Here is a 12,427-nt window from a genome sequence, read left to right on the forward strand (position 1 = left end):
ACGTGACCTCACCTAGTGACAGAAGGTGTAGCGAGGCACGTATCGTGTTGTTACCATCAAGGGTAAAAAGATGGGGTTTTCATCATTGGTTTGAGATTATCCCTCTATATCATGTCATCTTGCTTAAGGCGTTACTCTGTTCGTCATGAACTCAATACACTAGATGCATGCTGGATAGCGGTCGATGTGTGAAGTAGTAGAAGTAGATGCAGAAAGTATCGGTCTACTTGTCTCAGACGTGATGCCTATATGTATGATCATTTCCTTAGACATCGTCATGACTTTGCGCGGTTCTATCAATTGCTCGACAGTAGTTTGTTCACCCACCGTAATATTTGCTAGTTTGAGAGAGGCCTCTAGTGAACACTATGGCCCCCGGGTCTACTCCACACTATATTTTCAGCCTTACTCTTTTTCTTTGTTGCACTTTCCACCTTCAGATCTCACTTTGCAATCAATCTTGAAGGGATTGGCAACCCCTTTATAGCGTTGGGTGCAAGCTCTTTTGTGTTTGTGCAGATACTCTGGACTTGACGAGATTCTCCTACTGGATTGATACCTTGGTTCTCAACTGAGGGAAATACTTACTGCTCCTGTGCTGCATCACCCTTTCCTCTTCAATGGGAAAAACCAACGCAAGCAAGTCTCCGTCAACGTGTAAAATTCTGGCGCTGTTGTTTGAGAAGTAGCAGAAGGATTTCTGATGCCGTTGCCGGGGAGGATCAAGTCAAGAACTCATACAAGTAAGTGTCGCAAACACATCTCTTGCATTTACTTTTTTGCCTCTCGTTTTCCTCTCCCCCACTTCTGAAAAAAAAATTTACAAAAAAATATTTGCCTTTTCGTTTGCCTTTTTCGTTCGCCCTTTTCTTTCACTTGCTTTATGTTTGCTTGTGTTGCCATGTGCCTTCAATGTGCTTGCATCTTCACTTGCTGAAAATCTATTGATATGGATCCTCATCCACTTGCTAATCTCTTTAAGAGATCCAATTATGTTGATCCAATTGCTAGTGAGTTGAGTGCACTTGACTTTCTCTATGGAGTTTTGCTTGAGATGCGTGAATCTGAAAATCGTGATGAAGAAATTTATTAAGTGATTCACGAGGGATCCTTGAATGAAAAGCATGATTGCAATGGTTTCACTATAAATCCTATTAGTGTCAATCATGCTAAAAATATAAAAAACCCTAAGCTTGGGGATGCTAGTTTTGCTATGTCCACTACTGGTTGCAATGATCATGATTGGGGTGATGATTTTTCTTATGATCTTTAAAATTTGTTTAAGCCTCATGATGAATATGATATTTGCAATATTATTGAAAGTGGGTTTGGAGAAGTCATGACTTTAGTTGATGATAATCCCACTATTTTTGAAGAGCGTCAACTTTGCATGCATGTGGATCATGAAAAGAATATCCTATGTGATTGTTACATTGTTGAATTTGAATATGATCCCACATGTAATTATTATGAGAGAGGAAAATATGGTGGTAAAACATTCATATCACCAAGTCACCTCTCGTTATGTTGATATTGCTCTTGTCTCTTTCTTCTTCCTTGCATTTGACAGTTATTGCTTGTCTTGATAATTTGTTTTCCTATAAAATGCCTATCCATAGGAAGTATGTTAGACTTAGATGTGATTTTCACATGCTTCATGATGCTCTTTTCGTGTCCGATTGCTATCTTTTATGTGAGCATCATTGAATTATCAATGCCTAGCTAAGGGTGTTAAACAATAGCGCTTGTTGGGAGGAAACCCAATGAATTTATCTTTTTCTTTATGTCTTGTTGCGTCCACACCATCATAATTATGTTATGATTGTGTCTTTTGTGTTTCTTTTTGTGTTTGAGCCAAGCAAAACCTTTGTGACTAGTCTTGGTGATGGTTGTTTGATCCTGCTGGAAAAAGGCAGAAACTTTTCGCTCACGAGATTATTTTTCATTTTTATTCAGAAAGAGATTTTGAGTTTATTCTTTTTGCTTCTCGTTGATATGCCTTTTGCCGAGGCATTCGTAATTGTTCAGAATTTTTGAGGTACCAGAAGTATACTAAGTATATAGATTGGTACAGACTGGTCTGTTTTTGACAGATTCTGTTTTTGTTGAGTTGGTTGCTTGTTTTGATGAAACTATGGATAGTATCGGGGGGGGGGGGGTACTAGCCATGGAAAAGTGAGAATACAGTAGACTAACACCAATATAAATAGAAATCAAGATTGCTACAATACCTAAGGAGGTGGTAGTTTGTTTTCTTGTGCAAATGTTATCACGAGTTTCTGTTTAAGTTTTGTGTTGTGAAGTTTTCAAGTTTTGGGTGATGTTCTCATGGACAAAGAGATAAGGAGTGGAAAGAGCTCAAGCTTGGGGATTCCCAAGGCATCCCAAGCCAAATTCAAGGACACCAAAAAGCCTAAGCTTGGGGATGCCCCGGGAAGGCATCCCCTCTTTCGTCTTCAATCCATCAGTAACATTACTTGGGGCTATATGTTTATTCATCACATGATATGTGTTTTGCTTGGAGCGTCTTGTATCGTAGGAGTCTTTTCTTTTTGTTGTGTCACAATCATCCTTGCTGCATACCTTTTGAGAGAGACATGCACTCATCGTGATTTTGCTAGAATGCTCATCGTGCTTCACTTATATCTTTTGAGCTAGATAATTTTGCTCTATGTGCTTCACTTAGATCTTTTAGAGCACGACGATGCGTGACTTGGTAGTTGGTTTATGCTATGAAAGTAGCCCCAAAGGTGATAGGTACCCAAAGAGGATACAAAAACCTCCATCTTCATGTGCATTGAGTAGAAAGAGAAGTCATGATTCCTCTTAGTTCGTTTTGAGACATGGATTTGGTAATATTAAGAGTTATGTTAGTAGGGTGTTGTGAATCTAAAAATACTTGTATTGAAGTTAGTGATTCCCGTAGCATGCATGTATGGTGAACCGCTATGTTAGGAAGTCAGAGCATAATTGATCTATTGATTGTCATCCTTTGTGTTGAGGTCGGGATCAAGCGATGGTTAACACCTACCAACCCTTCCCCTAGGAGTATGCGTTTAGCACTTTGTTTTGATCACTAATAAAACATTTCGCAACAAGTATGTGAGTTCTTCATGACTAATGTGAGTCCATGGTATAGATGCATTTTCACCTTCCACCATTGCTATCCTCTCTAGTACCGCGCAATTCTCGCCGGTGCACAAACCCACCATATGCCTTCCTCAGAACATCCACCATACCTACCTACTATGGCATTTTCATAGCCATTCCGAGATATATTGCCATGCAACTCCCACCGTTCTGTCTCATGACTTGTGCCGTCACTCTCATATTGCCATTCCATGATCGTAAGATAGCTAGCGAGGTGTTTCAATGTCATACGCCAAGCTAGATCGTTCACATCCCGGTACACTACCGGAGGCATTTCCTATAGAGTCATCATCCTTCTAAGCTTTGAGCTATGAGTAAATAAAAGTGTGATGATCATCATTATTGGAGCATTGTCCCATGTGAGGAAAAAAGAGAGGCCAAATAGCCCAAATAAAAAAAGAGGGCAAGAGCTCAAAAAAGAGAAGAGAAGAGAGAAAAAGAGAGAAGGGAAAATGCTACTATCTTTTCCCACACTTGTGCTTCATAATAGCACCATGTTCTTCATGATTGAGAGCCTCTCGTTTCATCACCACCATATGCTAGTGGGAATCTTTATTATATAACTTGGCTTGTATATTCCAATGATGGGCTTCCTCAAAATTGCCCTAGGTCTTCGTGAGCATGCAAGTTGGATGCACACCCACTAGTTATCCTTTTGAGCTTTCGCATACTTATAGCTCCAGTGCATCATTTGTATGGCAATCCCTACTCATTCACATTGATATCTATTAATGGGCATCTCCATAGACCTTTGATACACCGAGTCAATGTGACCATCTCCTCCTTTTTGTCTCACAACCACCACCACACTCTATTCCACCTATAGTGTTATATCCTTGGCTCACGCTCATGTATTGCGTGATAGTTATAAAAAGTTTGAGAAAGTAAGAGTGCAAAAACAATTACTTGGCCAATACCGGGGTTGTGCATGATTTAAATTAGTTGTGTGAGGATGATGGAGCATAGGCAGACTATATGATTTTTTAGGGATAACTTTCTTTGGCCTTTTTATTTTGAAAGTTCATGATTACCTTGCTAGTTTGCTTGAAGTATTATTGTTTTCATGTCAATAGCAAACTATTGTTCTGAATCTTACGGATCTGAACATTCATGTCACATGAAAGAAGTTACAAAGGACAACTATGCTAGGTAGCATTCCACATCAAAAATTCAATCTTTATCACTTCCCTACTCGAGGACGAGCAGGAGTTAAGCTTGGGGATGCTTGATACGTCTCCAACGTATCTATAATTTATTATGGTTTCATGCTATTATCTTGTCAAACTTTGGACATTTTTTATGCCTTTTATATCTTTTTGGGACTAACTTATTAACTCAGTGCCAAGTGCCAGTTCCTGTTTTTCCCGTGTTTTTGACCCTTTGCAGAGGAGAATTTTAAATGGAGTCCAAACGGAATAAAATCTGCGGAATGATTTTTTCCATAACACAAGACACGCGGGAGACTTGAGAACCAAGGCAGGGGACCTCGGAGGAGGGCACAAGCCCACCAGGCCCGACCTAGGGGGGGGCCTAGCAGGCTTGTGAGCTCCCCGTGGCTCCCCTGCCCTAGGTCTTCTGCTTATATATTCCCTAAAATCCCAGAAAAATCAGGAGATCATTGAAAATACTTTTCCGTCGACGCAAGCTTCTGTCTCCGCAAGATCCCATCTGGGGCACGTTCTGGTGCCCTGTCGGAGGGGGATTCGGATACGGAGGGCTTTTTCATCAACACCATGACCTCTCCGATGATGCATGAGTAGTTCACCGTAGACCTACGGGTCCATAGCTAGTAGCTAGATGGCTTCTTCTCTCTCTTGGATCTTCAATACAAAGTTCTCCATGATCTTCAAGGAGATCTATCAGATGTAATCTTCTTTTGCGGTGTGTTTGTCGAGATCCGATTAATTGTGGACTTATGATCAGATTATCTATGAATCTTATTTGAGTTTCTTCTGATCTCTCTTATGCATGATTTCATATCCTTGTAATTCTCTTTGAGTCGGGGGTTTTATTTGGCTAGCTTGATCTATGATTCTTGCAATGGGAGAAGTGCTTAGTTTTGGGTTCATACCGTGCGGTGACCTCACCCAGTGACAGAAGGGGTAGCGAGGCACGTATCGTGTTGTTGCCATCAAGGGTAAAAAGATGGGGTTTTCATCATTGGTTTGAGATTATCCCTCTACTTCATGTCATCTTGCTTAAGGCGTTACTCTGTTCGTCATGAACTCAATACACTAGATGCATGCTGGATAGCGGTCGATGTGTGGAGTAATAGTAGTAGATGCAGAAAGTATCGGTCTACTTGTCTCGGACGTGATGCCTATATGTATGATCATTGCCTTAGACATCGTCATGACTTTGCGCGGTTCTATCAATTGCTCGACAGTAGTTTGTTCCCCCACCGTAATATTTGCTAGTTTGAGAGAGGCCTCTAGTGAACACTATGGCCCCCGGGTCTACTCCACACTATATTTTCAGCCTTACTCTTTTTCTTTGTTGCACTTTCCACCTTCAGATCTCACTTTGCAATCAATCTTGAAGGGATTGGCAACCCCTTTATAGCGTTGGGTGCAAGCTCTTTTGTGTTTGTGCAGGTACTCTGGACTTGACGAGATTCTCCTACTCGATTGATACCTTGGTTTTCAACTGAGGGAAATATTTACTGCTCCTATGCTGCATCACCCTTTCCTCTTCAAGGGAAAAACCAACGCAAGCAAGTCTCCGTCAACGTGTCAAGTTCTGGCGCTGTTGTTTGAGAAGTAGCAATGGCCATATCATGTCACTTATGATTTGCATGTGATGTTAATCCTTTATGCACCTTGTTTTTCTTAGGACGACAGTAGCAGTATAACATGATCCCTCACTAAAATTTCAAGATAAAATTGTGTTCTCCCTGACTGTGCACCGTTGCGACAATACGTCATTTTGAGACACCACGTGATGATCGGGTGTGATAGACTCTACGTTCACATACAACGGGTGCAAAGCAGTTGCACATGCGGAACACTCGGGTTAAACTTGACGAGCCTAGCATGTACATACATGGCCTCGGAACACAGGAGACCAAAAGGTCGAGCATGAATCATATAGTAGACACGATCAACATGGAGATGTTCACCATTGAAGCTAAACTCAACTCACGTGATGATCGGACTCGAGTTAGTGAATTTCGATCATGCGACACTCGAATGACTAGAGGGATGTCAATTTGATTGTGAGTTCTTAAGTAATATGATTAATTGAACTCATTATCATGAATATAGTCAAAAGGTCTTTGCACATTATGTTGTAGCTTGCGCTGTAGCTCTACTGTTTTTGATATGTTCCTAGAGAAAACTTAGTTGAAAGATGATAGTAGCAATTATGCGGACTGGGTCCGTAAAGTGAGGATTGTCCTCATTGCTACACATAAGGCTTATGTCCTTCATGCACCGCTCGGTGTGCTGAACCCCGAACATAGTGTGTGGATATTGCGAACATCTCACATACACGTTTTTGATGACTACAGGATAGTTCAGTGCGTAATGCTTAACGACTTAGAATTGAGGCGTTGAAGACGTGTTGAACGTCACAGAACATATGAGATGTTCCAAGATCTAAAATTGGGATTTCAGGCTCATGCCCACGTCAAAATGTATGAGACCTCTGTCACATCCCTAACCCTTAAGCAAGTAAGCCTTGTGCTCATGTCTTCTTTGCATTTGCATCTAAGATTTTTCAACAAGAACAACAAAGTGGCAAAGGAAAAACTCCAAAACCCTAGCCACTATTTCAAATAAAGGATTTCTCAAACTAGTTAAAATCAATGAACCCAAAATGGCCTCAAGAAATGTTCAAACTTTCTGATAAATCATGAAAGTAAATGAGCATTGGAGAAAACTATTTTCCTGACACTTTAAGCATTTTAAATTAATGCAAAAGCCACTGGTTTCAAACTTTAAATTTGAAATCAGAAACTATAAATTTTCAAAAATGTTGAAAACTTTGGAAATGGATGGGAATATTATAACAAATATTCAGGTGTGTTTAAATTAATTTTTACCACCATTTTGGAGCTGAAATAAATAGCAAATCAATGTCAGAAATTAAAACAGAAATAAAACAGAAGGAAATAGAAAAGAGCTTACATGTCGCCTAGCTTGGCCCGGCCCATCCCCGCTCCTGTCGTCTCCCTCGCGCCAGTAGGAGCAGGAGGTGGCCGCTGCCTCCTCCGGCGCGGCCACTCACCTGTGCGCCTGCCTGGCCGCCGCCTCGTGCTGGCAAGGCCGGGGATAAGCTCCCCGAGGCCACCGCTATCCATTCCCAGCGCCATCTCTCTCCCTCCTCCCGGATCTCTTCCTCCTTCCTGCTGCCGCCATTGGAGCCGAGCAAAGCTCGAGCTGCCCGTGCCCCTAGCCATAGGATCCCCTCTCAGAGCACGCCGTTAGCTCCGCCTCGTCGGTCTGGTCCTCCCTACAGAAGACGAAGCCACCCCGAGCCCTGCAACGCCCGCGGCGCCATCGTCTTCCACCTCCGGCCGACGGACCTCTCCCGTCGATTCGTCGCCCCCAGGCCTTCCCCGAGCCGTCTAAGCCCCGCTCTGCACTCCCCGTGAGCATGCGGTCATTTCCCCTAAGTTTTCCCCGTCGATCCCCTCCTCTAGCTCTAGTTTCACCGGAGCCCGACGAGGACCGCCGCTGCCGCTCGTCGCCGGTAGCCCTTCGATGATCAGCTCGTCCTTCCGAGGGCACCAGCAGTTTCAGGTCGATGCGTAGATGCTGTAGGAGCTAAGAACCCAGCGTAGTTCCCTCTGAATCAAAGACCCCGATGACGCCCGAGCCTTGGCCGCCGCCAAGCTCGTCGCCGGCGTCATCTCCGGCCAGATCAGCCCCGGCTAAGTGCAGAAATGGAGCTGCGGGAGATGTGCAGTTCTTCTGGTGCTCTCCGCGCAGCATTTGGCCCCCTGTGCACCGTTACCGACCCCCTCCGCCGTGCTGGTGGACGCCGGAGGCTCCCCGCCGGCGAGGACGACCTCGCCGCCGGTGGATCTCGGCTGGCCTGAGCCACTGACTGGTGGGGCCAGCCTCTGGCAAGTTTAAAAGTAATAAAAATAAATCAAATAAGTTAATCAGTCACTAACATGTGGGTCCAGCAAGGTTAATCAGTTAATTAAGTTTAAACTTAATCTGAAATTGACCAGAGAGGCTGACCAGTGGGTCCCCCCTGTCAGGTTTGACCTGAACAGGTTGGCTAACCTGCTGACGTTAGTCTGATGCAATAAATAGAATTTCCAGTATAAAACTAATTCCAAGAAATTGCTAAAACTTGTAAAAATCATAGAAATTAATCTGTAACTCCAATGAAAATAATTTATATATGAAAAAGTATCAGAAAAATTCAAGGATTCTGATTATGCTATTTTCAACTATGTTTGAAAAAGTTACAGAACCCTAAAATGTGGAATAAGGAATAATCCAATTCTTATAATTACTTTTAAAATGGGATTTAGAAAATATTCAAACTTCAATATGAATGCCATGATCACACACTTTCCTAACTACAAATCAGTACCTTGACATGACATCTCATGCATACTAACATCAAGTTGATCTGAGCATCAGGTCGAATCAATTAAACCGGTATCCGAGAATACCCCCGTTTGAATTGATATTCGATTGTGATTCAAATCAACTCTAAACCTAATACATATTGATTATAATAACGTATCACCTTGCATTCTCATGCCATGCTCATGCATCATTTTGAGTGCATATGATTGTTATTGAATGTTGCCATTCATTTCGGTAGGCTCCGCACCTCCGGATTCCACCGAATATCCGTCTGACGGATATCGTTCCTCCTCTGAGCAACAAGGCAAGCAACCCTTTTGATCATCCCGATAATTCCCATGTTCTTGCTCCTGCACTTATTTATTGCATTAGGATCAAATTCTTCAATTGCTTTTGCCACGATAGTTGAACCCACTTCCTTTGCATGACCTAACCTTGTCACACTAAATAGCCGAACCTTGCAACCTAGCATACCTGGTAGTTGCTTGAGCTATGATGTGGCTTATCCTGCTATGCATGCTATGCTTAGAGTTGTGTATGGTCTGTCATCTGGGAGATGAACAGAATTGTGAAATGTGTTCGGTGAGCAAAGGTTGTGTGTTGAACTTGATTTGGTAAAGGTACCGGTGAAAGGCTGTGTAGGAGTACATGGCGGGTTGTTTCATTGGAACCGTCCTTAGGAACTGAGTTCCGTGTGTGTAATCCAAGACTAGATACTACCACATGCTGGGCCCTGAAATATGACCCCGCTCGGCCTATTAATCGCGTAGTACTCGGTCCAGGAGTTGCAAGTAGTTTCTGGTGTTTATAGTAATGCTGGAGGCCGTGGCGGAAACCTCAGCCGGACTTCCGTACGGGTTACTCTCAGATAGGCGATAAACCTGGACTAGGTACTAGTGTGGTTAACGGTCGTGGCCGACTCCCTCGCTGGGCTTCCGCTTGAAGGTTGCCGAGGTGCATGACGTGCATATGGCGATAAGTGGCGAGAGCGTGTGTGAAGAAGTACACCCCTGCAGGGTTATGATCTATTCGAATAGCCGCGTCCGCGGATATGGACTACTTGGAGACATATGTTGTTCATAGATAACTTCAATGGCTACTCATAAAATTGTCAAGATAAGCGTGAGTGTCGTGGACGGCATTTCCGTATGGAGACGGAATGATTCCACGATAGTGTATTGTTGTGGTGTTAGTGGACTCGCGTGCGAGAAATCAAGTTGTCAAAATTATTTGAAAATGCAAGTGTCTAGCCACGAGTCAAATGCTGGCTTTCTGCATGAAACCCCACAATACCTTTTGATACCTTGCATGAGTAGTTAGTTCTCCTAAAGTCTTGCTGAGTACCTTCGTACTCATGTTTGCTTAATAAATGTTGCAGAGGTTGCTAATGACCCTAATGGAGGGTTCTTCGTAGACATCGACGATGACGAGTAGCTGGTGTCCCAGCTACGATCTGGCCCTACGTTGGATCTGTAGTATAGTCAGGCCATGTGCCTTTAGTTGCCCTGTCTGTACTCAGACAGTTTAAAACTCTTCCGCTGGCTTGTAACTGAATGACTGTTATTATGGGTCGTGAGACCCTTAATGTGTAATATTATGTGTGTGGCTCTTCCGAGCCTCTTAAATAAAGCTTGTATGTTTATGGTTATGTTGTGATGCCATCGATGTATCTATACATATCGGTATGCCATGCGTACGTGTGTCGTACTTGATATGTATGGGGTTCGATTACCTAGTCGTGAACTTTATTAGCACTCCTTACAAGGAAATGCCCCTTTGTGATCCAACGAGCCTTGGTAGTTCCCTACTGCTCTGGACACATTGGTTGACCGGCATGTGTCCTTCTTAGCTGCTGTGTCTGTCTCCTTTGGGGAAATGTCACGCGACGTAATGGAGTCCTTGTAGCTTGCTACGACTCGTCTACTATCGCCGATGACCGACACCTGCTTTTGGTGGGTCATGTATGCCTGTCCTTGTGCGGTACTTCCACTTTGGTTTATGACTAGACATTTCGATCCGGGTTCTTTGACATTGGATTGCTAGCGACACTATCGCATACGTGAGTCAAAAGACGCAAACGGTCCCGGCTAAGGTAAGGCTGCAGCCGTGGAGTTAACCGTGCGTGAGACCATAAAGGGATGCGATATGTTACAGGCTAGATTCCTATGGCTTAGGATCGGGGTCCCGACAGCGTTGGTATAAGAGCCTGACTGACTGTAGGATTACTAAGCCAAACTGGTCGAAGTTGAGTCTAGAATTTCTTTAGTTATATATAAGGGAATTGTTTGTGGAAGGGAACGTAAGACTCTTGTTCTCTTCTCAAGATATTCTATTCTGATCATCCTCGTCTTTCTGCGGGAATTAAGGACTAGGTTACTCATCTTCTCCTAGGCTCGTGTTTCTGATCGGTAGCTTATAGGACTACGGGTCGAGAGATATTGGGTTTCTTTTATTCCTAGGAAGCAGGAAGTAAGTTTGATGATCGGTGAGTTGAACTTGACAGTTGAGTGGTTACGCTATTCCATTTTGGGTTGTCTCAAAATTTGTTTTTGAGCATTTACAGCCGTTATGCTGCCCAATTTTGCATTCAGAGCTCTAATGCTTTTGCATTACTCTCTATTTTACAGATGCCTGGCCGTCCTTCTCGTCAGGTGGTACGTCTGACCAGGTGCATTGATGTGCCGGGTCATACGGCCATGCTGGTCAGGGTGATGTCGGTGTGCGGTTACCGCTGGTACCCCGAGTACACAGTAGAGGAACAGTACCGAGATTTCAACCAGAGCCAGTACATCTACACTGTTAGGGTATTTCCAGACTACCCTGGAGCGGAGAAGCCAATCCATTGGTCCTATGGGTTGGGGGTCACTGTTGACATGGCAGTACAGGATGCTGCCTATTCAATGCTGACCATTATGAGAGCGAGACATGCACTGCTGCAGAATTCAGAGTTCTGCTATGTTCCGGCCTCTCAGCCTGGTGAAGAGGGATACCTTAGTGGAGTCTATTTTGATCGTTCTATGGAGGATCCACTACTGCAGTCCACTGTTGAGATGCTAGAGAACAGAGACAGGGATGCTCGTGCTCTCCGCATGGAGCTTTATGCTACCCGTGCCCGTCTGTGGACGGCTTTGACGCAGCTGGCACCGGTAGTCCAGACAGGGTATGGAGAGATGGATATGCTGAACCCTGTTAGGACCCATCTTCCGACCCATGTTGACTGGCCAGCTATTGGAGGAGTCACACCTCTTCGGGGACCCCTCTTACCACCAGTCAGGGGACCAAGGCCACATCCGTGTCCTTATGGATCCCAGGGATCTCAGGCTAGAGTGTTCCCTGATCCGCAGGTTGAGCTTCCAGGTCATGGAGGTAATCTCTATGAGATGTTTTATGCGGATGCCTGAGCAGTGAGCAGAAGGATAGTGTGGTAGTAGCCGTACGTTCACAGTCCTGCGTGACTGGTGAAGTATGTATGTAATGTGAAATGAATTCCGGAGGCCTAGATAAATAATGTATAGAAAGCTTGTATGCCTCTGATGAGTAGTTTCATAATTTCAGTAGTTTGCTCTTCCGTTAAGGTTGTACTGAACTATGTAAGGGTGTGTATGAACCATGGTGTATATATAGCAGTTGCTTGTTACCATGCTGTTCGGATATTCATTTCCGCATTCCGTGTGTTCAGTACATTCTTAATCCATAGCTAGTATTGATATGATATTGGTCTAAGCTAT

Source organism: Hordeum vulgare, chromosome 1H (assembly GCF_904849725.1).
Source record: "Hordeum vulgare subsp. vulgare chromosome 1H, MorexV3_pseudomolecules_assembly, whole genome shotgun sequence".
Taxonomy (NCBI): Eukaryota; Viridiplantae; Streptophyta; class Magnoliopsida; order Poales; family Poaceae; genus Hordeum; species Hordeum vulgare.